Genomic DNA, 12,795 nt, shown 5'->3' with positions numbered 1-12,795 from the left:
CCTGAATAGGCTTAGTAGTTTAGCACTGTATTAGAGGGTTGCAGTCATCATATATGTAAGCATTCTACAACATTTTGGGACACAGTTTGCATGAAGAAGCAGTGCTATTGCAATGTATAATGGTTTTGCAAAGAAAACATTGCCACAGATGCAAAAACTATACTGACAGAGTCTTGTTCAGATGCAGTCGGTAAATGAGTATAGTTCTTTTTCCATAACAGATAACATTGAGACTTAAAGATAGATGGCACTCATTTAGAGGCTGAGTGGTGGCCCACAAGCCTGATGCACTCCCTAAAGGCAGAGAGTCAGCAACACTTAAGATATCTACCTGCCTGGCATGGGTCGCTTTGAACAAAGTGGAGCTGTTGATACATTTAGGTACATGGGGCATTTACAGAGCTAACATGCAGATGGAGTGCTGGGTCAAAGCTTAAGGAATGCTTCTGTATTGAAGAAACCTTCCAAATTCCTGACATTTCTGATAATACCAGCATCAAATGAAACAACATGTGATGTCACCAAATTACAATAGCATGCAATGTGTTATATAGGTGTGCACCCTGAATATCGACCTCAGAATGTCGATGTTACACAATATTGAGGACAAAATATTTTTTTTAAATATCAACAGGTAAGTAAGTCTAGATTTTCTATACCTGATTACACGCTAATGTACCTTAGCAGTACATGCATTTTCAAGGTATACAGATGTTGAGTTAGGAAGAGTAAATCTACACTTCCCTGTTTGCACTTACCTTTCAATATCCTTGGAAGTTTCATGGACTAATAAAGAAACTTGGCCTTTGGCTTCATTCCTCTATATGGTCACAGAGCTTCTTGGTAACTTGCAATGCCATAATAATGTACAGCAGAGGGGTACTTTATACTGTGTTAATACATGATCACGGATCAGAAGAACCTAGCCAAGAAAAACGGGGGATTCACCAATTGGGTGAAAGACCACCTCTACTGGTAGAAAAGAAAAATGTCTTTTCTTGAGTCCCCTCACTCACCCAGGGTTGCCCCTAGGTGACATGCTTCATCATTGGGGCCATCCCAAACATCTAACGCTCGGGCGTGCTGCGACTTGCGGATTTACGTAGGAGCACTACCTTGTGAGGATATGTGTAGTGCAGCGTAGTGGTGTAAATGATGTTTAAAAATTACCTAACTAGTGATGTTTTATTCCTGCTCCTAGTTGGTAAGGGTAAAAAGGGGTTAATAAAAGGGAAAAGTAACTGTTATGTAATTACAATTCCTAGTATTGTGTCGACATGTTTCAAGGTATCCCCTAAACCTCTTCTTTAGAACAACAAAGGGCCCATCCCTTTGTGTACCACTCTGTGCAGGACCTATAATAAAGTGAAATATAAATTATGAATGCACACCTATTGTGTGAGAATTGGGAAAAAAATATACATACGGTTGATTCTGAACACGTAGTATTTATTTTGTGGCAAAAATACACCTCATGGTCTGTCTGAGTGGAAGGGCCTGTAGAAACCTGTGCTCGGCAACCCTCCGTCATTACGACCTATTCATTCCCAAGGCAGACCACTTAGATCCTTGATGTGGTGCTCTTTCATATGAAAGAGATAGGATGTTTGTGAACATGAAGGATGAAGAATGCCAAACTAAAGTGGTTCCTAAACCACAATGGCTTTTCTCGATGTGCAGTTATCAGAGTGTTGGGAGAGGCCTTTGGTGGTTGAATATGGGTAGGGGTATGGAATCAACACGACCCTCAGTAGACAAGGCCAAGAGTAAGTGTGAACAACAGTACCCACTTTACTTTGTGAGGATTTAAATTAGTGGGGTGGGGACAAACACAACTCACTCCAGTATTTGGGCAAGGCCAAAGGGGTCAATTATCACAATCCTCCTCTGTCCTTGGGAAAGTTTGAGTTTAGATATGTAGTTACTTGACCCCAAATGTGGTCTTTTCCTCATAAAAAGAACATGCAACACCACACCTACCCTTTTTAGCTGATGTAGCATGTGTATTTTTCGAGTGGAGAATGTTGACCACTTTACAGCGGGTATTCCAGCCTCACATGTTCATTTTTGATAAAGAACAATAGGAATAGGAGAAATTAGCCAATGAGCAGGCTTCTACCTGTTTTTCTCATTTTACCGTCTTTGTAAGTAAAGTAACTAACACAAGCAAAATGGGTTGCTCATTTTTGAGGTTTTCTTAAAAAAATGGCAGGACCAAAATTTATAAACCTGGAAAAGGCACTGAATAATGCAAAGTCACTCCTACCTTCCAAATTTGGTGGAATTTCAATCATCATTTATTCATGTTTCATATTGAAAGAAACAAATGTAAATTCAAAACACTTGGGACCACTTTATAACCTTATGCGCCCACACCTAATCCAGCTATCATATGGAATGTTAAAAATTGTTTGCAGATTTGGGATGTATTAACATTCTTCTGAGTTTCCTCAGGGCCCATACATATACATTATGTACCCAAAAAGTGCAGTCAGTATTCATATCTAACATCCCAAAATATGATTATTCATGACAAATATTTTACACATAGTGTAATGTAGTTTGGATTAGTAAATGTTCACTTCATGCAAGAAGTCAGTGAGTGGTGTAGGTGGCTGGGTGGTGCATGGAGTCAGTCATTGTTGTTGTCTTGTACTGTGCTGTTGAGTTGTTTTATTGTGTTGTTTTGCTGTGGTGTAGTGTCCTGTTGTTTTCCAAAAATACTGGATTATGATGTGATTTGATGTGATTGAGGTTTCCTTTTTGGTGTTGTTATATTGATGTCTCGTTATGCTGTAGTGTTGTGATGGTGAGTTTCAATCATGTTGTTACATTGTCACCATGTATTGTGGTTGTGTTCTGTTTGTGTTATTTTGGATTGTGGTTGTGCTTTGTTGTCTTCTGGTGTGCTATTTTGCAGCATTGCATTGTTCTGTTTATTTGCTATTGAGTTATATTTTTCTGTTACTTTGTTGTATTAAATTGACATGTTTGTGATGTTATTTTGTGGTCATATTTTATTGTTGCGATAGTGTTATGTGTGCTATGTTTGTGTATTTCTGTGTTGATTGATATGATTCTGTTGTGTATTATTTTTCTGTGTTATTATTGAGCGTGTTATTGCATTCTGTGTTGTGTTCTTTTGTGATGTGCTGTTGTGTTGTATTCAGAGGTATGCAAAGTTTTTCCTATGTAACTTCATATAGCTTGATATTTCTTTAAATTTAGCAATCTCATGAAATGTTTACAAAAGTTAATGAGCCGAGCTAAAAAAAGATTTGAGTGAGTTGAACTCTACAAATGAATGTATGATATCACCCAGTGGTGGCTGCCTCTTGGTAACTAAAGTTAGGACCATATTTCCTTAGAAAATTAATATTTGATTTGCTAATAACGTTGGTGCTACTCATCAAATCTTCACAAAGATGTTGAAAAACAAGTCTCATTCACCTCAGCTCCTTCCTTGAAAGTTTCACGGTGATCTGTTAACAGGGAAAAAGAGGGGTCTCAAAATGTGTTGTCCCCATGCAGTTTTCCATAGGATAATTGAACGCTGATCCTCAAATTTGTAGTAGCACTAAAAAGAAAAAGGGGGGGGCTCCTCCCCTTTTCAAATATAAGCCCCCTGGTGTGGGCTCGGGCTTAGGAGGGGTCGCCACTGCTAGTTTTTAAGGGTACTTGGTGCATGCACCCCCCCCCAGCCTTTAGAGGCCCTGGGGATTCCCAAGCCCCTGTCATTTTTATACTTAGGGGAGGTTGCGTGCGGCCCTCCTCCCTGAGCCTTTAGAAAACCCCAGGGACCACCTCCCCGGGGCCATTTTCGTATTCAGTGCAATGTAAGCTATGCAACCTCCCTACACAAGCCTCTAGGAGGCCCTGGGGACCCCATTTCCAGAGCCAAATCACTAATTTTGGGGTGACAGTGGCAGGCCCCCTTCCTGAGCCGTAGAACAGCCCTGGGGACCTCATCCCGTTGGCTCAAAGAAACAGTGTCCCAAGAACCCCTTCCCCTGGTACACTGACTTGTTCATGGCTTGAAAGAGTGCGTGCAGAAATGTAAATTTAATTCATAACCCCCAGCTTTGCTTCTGCCTGCATAGGCAAGGGCAAAGCAACAGGCCCAGCTCCCGCCGCACCCAGGATGGGTGGTAGCTGAGGAGCATCAAGGGCCACGGTGACCTTGGGGTTCCCCCACAGCATCCAACATAAAAACAAATGTGCGGGTGCCCCGAAAAAGAAAAATGGCTGCCTCCCAGCAGCACCCAGAATAGGTGCTGCCTGGGGAGCATGCAAGGGCCCCCAACATTTACTAATGGTGTGGGTGTCACGTGTACACCGGGGCACCCAAGATAAATTAGTGGTCAGGGAGCCAGCAGGGGTCGCGGGGTTATGGGGCTCCAAAGTTAATATAAAGTGTGGGTGTCCTGGGTGGCATGAGACACCAAAACATACAAATAAACAAACAAATAGAAAAATAAATAAACAAGAAAAAAAACATAACATAAGCAGCAGGAGCTCCTCATTTATTATTCACTGCTCCAGGCAAGGAGTGCCCCATAATGGCCTATGTTGGGACTTCTTTTTAGTACTATTTGTAGTAATATTGTGTGATACTGGCTAGAAGGGGCAGTGGCACCACCAACCATTTCATAAATGTAGTGGGGGGGCCCCCCTATGGCCATGAGCTGCAGGGCATTGAAGGCAGGGCCTGGCTTGTGGCCAGGCTCTGTACCCAACTCCCTGTGGGCAGTGAACCCCTCGCCACATACAGCCTTCATACATGACCTGCAGAAAGTTGGCTGCGGGGCCTGGCTTGTGGCCAAGCCATGTGACCAGCCCCCCCACGGGTGGCCAATCCCCGGTGTGTGGTGTGGGGTTGGCCATAGAGCCTGGCCTGCAGCCTGTTATTGCACCCAAAACCCTCATGAGCAACCAACCAGCCACAGATCCCCACCCACATTTCTTTTTTTTATGAATGGGGCCTGCTGGACTTCCGCGGAAGCTCGCTGGATCACATGGGTGGACCGCTCTCGCTCCTTCGTGCATCACGTGGGACCATGGCAAACCCTGATTAATTTTTTTAAAATTTATAGCCCCAAGGAAGGGCTCTCCTGGATGCCTCCTGGAGGGGCTATGGGTTACCTTGCCTCCTTATGTGATTTTTTTCAGGACTTTTGGAACGAACCCCGGATTCCTGTAATGGTGACACCACATTTTATTTCATGTTGCTGTGACCACTCACATTACTTGGTCCATGGGGACTCCCATGCGTTGAAAAATCTGAATTTACTTTTAGTTGTTTTTTTCCATGGAAGTCATGCTACAACAAACATCTATACATTTTGGGCCAGATGTACTACCATTTGGAATTGCGACATGCAATTTGAGAAAAATAGGTAGTCAAAATTTGCGAGTCGCAATTCCAAATGTGCAACAGAGACACTGTTAGCGATTCCCAATGGGGTTGCAAATTCAAGGTTCATCAATATTCATGAGGCACTCGCATTTTGCGACCCTATTGAGAATGGCTGGCCCTCCCAGGGATGGTGGCCTGCTGGGCTCAGCAGACCACCATGTCTGGGACTGCTTTTAAATAAAGCAGTTTTTTTTAATGCAGCCTGTTTTCCTTAAAGGAAAACAGGATGCATTTTTTTTTAAAAAATGAAACGTTTTTATTTCATTTTTTAAGGGCAGGCAGTGGTCCACTGCCTGCCCTTAAAAATATTTTCGAAGGCATTGTCAAAGAGGAAGGGGTCCCCTGGCGATCCTTCCTATTTGCGAGTGCATAGCACAGTATCTGCAGTCAGGGTGTAATTAAACATGAGTCGGAGTGTCCATAGGAAGAGCATTTGTTTGTATTGCTAATGATATTAGTGCTATTTGATCTTTACAAAACTTTACAAAAAATAAATATTCATCCACCTCAGCTCCTTCCTGTAAAGTTTTGGGGTGATCTGTCAAATGGAGACCGAGAAAAGGGGGGGGGGGCGTGAGAGGGGGCTAATCCAGTTTTTCCCCATTCAATTTCCATTGGAAATATTTGAAAAGGATTTTTAAAAAATGGCTGACAGAATTTCACTAAATCGAAACCGCGGTGCTTCTTCTATCCCCGTAAGCCCATGGTAGTTGGAGCGTGCACCGGCGAAGCTCACCGGTCATAGGTTATACACAACAGAACGAAGTAAAACGCTCTCTCAGAGAATCAGTGTGAGCTTAGATTTTAATCCAGTTGCGCGTTTCCAACCAAACCAGCCAGTGTGTGAACAAGAGGACTGCTTTACCCGAAACGCATAACTGTATTAAAATCTAAGTACAAACTGATCCTCTGAGAGAGCGTTTTACTTCGTTCTGTTGTGTATATATATATATATATATATATATATATATATATATATATATATATATATATATATATATATATGAGAGCCAAAATCCTGGAACAATCCATAATAAGATCCAACAAGCAGGTACGGACCACGATGTGGAGAGTAATTCCTTTTATTTCAGCAGATTAAAGTGCAAAGTGCATAAAAGTCTCACGCAAGTGCTCAGCCTGACGCGTTTCGACTGCCCACGGCAGTCTTGATCACATGACGCGCAGGACCAATGATTGACTTTATATAAGGTAACCAATAATATTGCCGCTTAGATAATTGCCTACACAGTTTACGAATTAACATAAACATAGGACTGCGTGTTCTGCCATGTATACAGGTAAATGCTTATATACTTCAAAACGCTAGCACATTACGTCAATACAAGGAAATAGATACAATTTATCACCACAGTCGGTATGAGAAAACATTTGTCGAATTAGAACATAGTGTTCCTGTATGCTCATTTCCTAATCTAACGTTGCTGTTCTAATATTGAACATACAATGCTATATGAAGTTTTATCTATTTGTGAACAATCTGATTGACTATTACGAAAAAATATTCATAAATCACAATTCACAAGTGTCCGACTTCATTGAAAAGGAAAATAATTTATCCGTTAGTGTTGATTCTATCTAGGATGTCTAATACATTCCCTTTAACATACATTGACTGGCGTTATTGCTAATCAGCAAAATTATTTTATAATACTATATACATAATGTATTTTTCAAAACAAACCCACACACGTCCAAATAAATATAATAGGCAATTTGGCGGTAGTTATGAGCAATGGTGCAAAATCGTGCAAAATAACGTGCTATTTTTAAAGTGCATGATAACAAAAACTTAATAAATAAATATAAAGTACACAGCAGCTTATGAAACATTCTTCTGTCAATTATCCATTTTTCAAGAGATCTGGAATGCAATGTTCATACAGATACACGCCTTGTTTTCTTCAGAATTGATCATATTGATAATCTCTAATGAGGTAAGGAAATCAAAATATTTTCATATTAGAATTAAATACAAAAATAAGATATAAAAACTGCCAATTGGCGCTATAGGAACATATAAGTTCATCAGCTTCAAAGCGTTGCAGCAAGAAATCACATATGATTGCACAACTAACATGATGTCTAAAATAGATAAAATTTTGATGGTTTAAAACTAACTTTAAAATCCCATAAAACCAAATAAAATCTAGATACCTAGATAAAATATGGTAAAATTAAGGATAAAACGTCAGTTAAAATAAACCAGGAACCAATCAATTCCTCAACATCATTAGTTCATTATAAAAAGTTATGCAAATCTTCATTGTTATTCAACCCATTTGGCATCTTTGTATCTAATAACATGATGAATTCAGACTCTGCTTGTCTCAAACTCTTCTCCCTGTTTCCCCCTCTAATATTTTTAGGTATTGTACTAATAACATAGTAACTGAGGTCATTGAGGTTATTCTTATGTACCAATTTTAAATGACTCGCTACAGGATATGTTGGGTCGGAATTGACCACAGCTCTCAAGTGTTGTAAAATCCTGTTAAAAACTTGCAACTTAGTACTGCCTACATATAGTAGGTGGCAGGTGCATTCTAAAATTGCATATTCAGTTCTGCAAGTTAGATGTCCTTTAATTTTAACTGGATCAGGACTGAATGCCGTGACATATTCTGTTACATTTTTGCCAAACTTACAAGCACGACATGAACTACATTTAAAAAAACCATTTCTAGCTGTTAACCAAATATTGGAGGTCACCACCTCAGGACTATTTCTGACTAGAGCATCCCTCATTGAGGGAGCTCTTCTAAAAGTCAAGAGGGGGAGTTCTGGCAGAATTTGCGACATAGTAATGTCTGTCCTAACTATTGGCCAATTTTTATAAAGAATTTTGCGTATTTGCCTTTCTTGTCTACAATAGTTAGTTATCAATCTGATGTTCTTCATAGGTTCTAAGATAGAGGAACCCCTATCATCGTTGCCAATCCTTGATACATCTTGGGCCTCATGAGTAGTTTGATGATATGCCACCAGGGCTGTATTATTAGCCTTGTCCTGAGCTGAATGTAAATCGGAAGCCGCATAGCCCCTATTTAAAAATCTCTCAAATGTATCTTTTTGACAGGCTATTAAATCATCCTCATGGCTGCAGATCCGTTTGATTCTTAAAAATTCCCCATAGGGGATACTACGAATAAGATGGCGAGGATGAGAACTTTTGGCGTGTAATACAGAGTTCCCGGCTGTTGCTTTTCTGTGCAATCTAGTGTGCAAAGTCCCGTCTCTAATAAAGATTTCCACATCCAGGAATTGTACTATGGTGTTGCTAATATTGGAAGTGAACTTGAGATTTAATGTGTTGTCATTAATTTCCTCAACAAAGGTATTGGCAGACTCCATGGTACCTTTCCAAATTAAACAAACATCATCAATAAATCTCCACCAATGGAGCACATGTTGTTCATATACCAATTTGTGGGTGGCCATTAGAACATGCTCCTCCCACCAGCCCACATGTAAACATGCGTAACTGGGGGAGAAGCATGCTCCCATAGCCACACCGCGCAACTGTTGGAATACTTCCTTGTTGAATAGGAAATAATTATTGGTTAAACAAGTGGTAATCATTTTTTCAATCATTTTGTTATGCTCATACATATGTATACTCCTTTTGTTGAGGTAGTAACGAACTGCATTAATACCATCACTATGGTTAATACTAGTATACAGTGAACATATGTCCATTACAATTAAATAACAATCATTGTCCCATTTGACATTTTTCAACTTAGATAAAAAGTGTCCAGTATCCCTTATATACGATGGCAGGCTCTCCACAGATTCATGTAAAAAATAGTCTACATATTTTGACATCGCTTCCAGTAGACTTCTCTGTGCCGATATAATAGGTCTGCCTGGTACTGGTATAGTGTTCTTATGCACTTTAGGGATAAAATAGAAAATGGGAGTCATAGGGTGATCATTTTTTAAAAAATTGTGTTCATTTTTAGTTAGTAACCCCACTCGTTTCCATTGCGTTAGTTCAACAAATACTTTTTCCTTTATTTGGCGCAATTCCTGGAAGCTTGCTTTCCTGTAGCAACTGGCATCATTCAAATGTCGCCATGCTTCTTCTAAGTATAGAGATCTAGGCCACAAAACAATATTGCCGCCTTTGTCCGCTTTGTTTATTATGACTTCCGTGTGTTTCTGTAACTTATGTATAAGTTTAATGTATTGCTGTTGAGAATAATTAAAGCGCTTATTCTGTTTAAGAACATTGCAATTCAGTTTTTTGAGATCTTCAATCATACAGTCACTAAAAACATCAATCGCATCCTTTGGCATCATAGGGTAAAATGTAGATGGAGGCTTGAACGGACTATTTGCTGGAATATTGCACACAATGCCAGTTTCATTAAGGTTATCTTGTGTAGAAATCCCTGTAGGACTGTTGTCGTTTATCAAAGAATGTGCTGTTAATAACGTATCTACATCTGAAGCTTGTAAATTTGAAAATATTTGTGGTGTCCTAATTTGTGCTGCAGTATTCACTGCACTTTTCAGATGGAAATGTTTCTTTAACTTTAACTTGCGGATAAACTTGAAAACATCCACTCTGGTTTGTGTGTATTTAAAACAGCTAGCTGGACAGAATGATAAACCTAGAGATAACAGTTGCTGTTCAGCAGTTGATAAAGTTATTTCTGATAAGTTAATCACAGTATTGTCCACACCATCACTATTTACCTTGTTTATTTTCGGTTGCTGTAGTTCTTCTTGCCTCTTCCTCTGTAATTATATATATATACATTCATAGGTTTCAGGGACGTTATAGTTCGAAATTAGTTTTTTTTAAAACCATAGAAATTCACTGAAAAAACCATAGGTTTCAGGGACTTTATACTTAGTTGGACATTTCACTAGTACAAAACCAGAGAAATTTGCCTGTTATAGTTAGTTGAACTAACTATACCTCGCACCCCTGCAATGCACTGGTGATGACGTCACATATTACATCATTCATGACATGGTCAGTGACATCACTGATGACATCACTGATGACATCATCCAGTGACTATGTGTTTCTGTAAAGTTTAACAAGGGAACAAGTTTCCCGAAACGCGTAGAGTTGTTGTTGCCAAATAAAAACTCTGCCTTAAAAGCATTTGGTGCCGTTAAGCGTTGTTTCTCTTGGAACAGAGTAATGCAATGTATAATTGGAATATATGTATATTTCCTAAATTACTTTTTCTTCTTTTTTCCTATTTTTTCTTTTTCTCTTTTCGTTCTAATTTTCTTTTTAGTCCATTATGATGAGGTGGATAATACATTGCTTACGTTTTTGATCAAAGATGTGATAGATATATATAAGTGTATAAAGTAACACGTATGTATATATGTATTCTAAGTGTATTATTTTGTTTATATGACAGCCCTGAAGAAGCGCAGATGGTGCGAAACACGTGTTGGCTCTTTTGAGATAATTTTGTGAACTGTGACCACTTAAGAAATTAAAATAAACAACATGAAATGAAAGAACAAGAAGACTAATCTTTTGTGTATTACGGAATCTCTGGATGTTTACTACTCTCAGGTGTAAGTTTGTATAATATATATATGTATATATATATATTCCAAACGACATCGCTCTCCCATTCAGGAACAAGCAAAGCAAGCCACACCACCGTCCTTCGTGACCAACTTTATTTCTTCACATATATCTTAGAACAGTTCATTTGATAATATTCACAATTGTTTGCACTGATTTTCGTTCCACAGTATTAAGGGACCACATTATCCATAATGCATCAGTGATGTTTGTACTAGTCCGTGTTCCTTTATCTCTTTTATTTACAATCCTTGATAGAATATATTATTTCTAGCCTTACTTGCTGTTCCTCATTTCTGCCTTTAAGGATTAAATTCCATTTGGAGCTGAATCAGCCTGCAAGTAAGCTTCGGTCTTGCCACTCGTTGTGGAACTGTCAACTAGATTTCAAAATCCTTTTGCCTTTCACTCTTTTCATCAAAGGCACAGCGTGCAAGGATAAAATACCCCCGCAAATCCTGGCTGACATTTTCAAGTTTCAAAAATTCAATCGTGCGGGCCTGCATATCTTGCTGGCCCAGCTTCAATCGTTTCTCGTCAACATCGTTGATGTTCAGCCGGCGGGCATCCTGTACATAAATTCCATATGAAAGGCAACGCTGCAGGACGCCTCTGCCTGTCGGACCGGGGCTTGTTGGACGCGTTACTTCCCAAAATACTCCAAACGACATCGCTCTCCCATTCAGGAACAAGCAAAGCAAGCCACACCACCGTCCTTCGTGACCAACTTTATTTCGGCAATAACAGGTACCATGCATGACGCGTTTCAACTCTGGCGAGTTTTCTTCAGATGCATTTAAACCGAGTGGCAGCTTCAGCGTTTTTAAATACAAACACATGAACAGCAGTGATGAGGGTCACGTGACTAACTCAATCTTTCGAAATTTTAAAGAGACATAGTTCATAATGGCGGTCCTTTGAGACAAATGTCTAATAATGTAATCGGATTCAGTGCAAAGTTCATTTTTATAATCTTCACATATATCTTAGAACAGTTCATTTGATAATATTCACAATTGTTTGCACTGATTTTCGTTCCACAATATTAAGGGACCACATTATCCATAATGCATCAGTGATGTTTGTACTAGTCCGTGTTCCTTTATCTCTTTTATTTACAATCCTTGATAGAATATATTATTTCTAGCCTTACTTGCTGTTCCTCATTTCTGCCTTTAAGGATTAAATTCCATTTGGAGCTGAATCAGCCTGCAAGTAAGCTTCGGTCTTGCCACTCGTTGTGGAACTGTCAACTAGATTTCAAAATCCTTTTGCCTTTCACTCTTTTCATCAAAGGCACAGCGTGCAAGGATAAAATACCCCCGCAAATCCTGGCTGACATTTTCAAGTTTCAAAAATTCAATCGTGCGGGCCTGCATATCTTGCTGGCCCAGCTTCAATCGTTTCTCGTCAATATCGTTGATGTTCAGCCGGCGGGCATCCTGTACATAAATTCCATATGAAAGGCAACGCTGCAGGACGCCTCTGCCTGTCGGACCGGGGCTTGTTGGGACGCGTTACTTCCCAAAATACTCCAAACGACATAGCTCTCCCATTCAGGAACAAGCAAAGCAAGCCACACCACTCAATCTTTCGAAATTTTAAAGAGACATAGTTCATAATGTCTCTTTAAAATTTCGAAAGATTGAGTTAGTCACGTGACCCTCATCACTGCTGTTCATGTGTTTGTATTTAAAAACGCTGAAGCTGCCACTCGGTTTAAATGCATCTGAAGAAAACTCGCCAGAGTTGAAACGCGTCATGCATGGTACCTGTTATTGCCGAAATAAAGTTG

The sequence above is a fragment of the Triturus cristatus genome, chromosome 1_2 (genome assembly GCF_964204655.1).
Source record: "Triturus cristatus chromosome 1_2, aTriCri1.1, whole genome shotgun sequence".
Lineage (NCBI taxonomy): Eukaryota > Metazoa > Chordata > Amphibia > Caudata > Salamandridae > Triturus > Triturus cristatus.
This window is presented reverse-complemented; position numbering follows the sequence as displayed.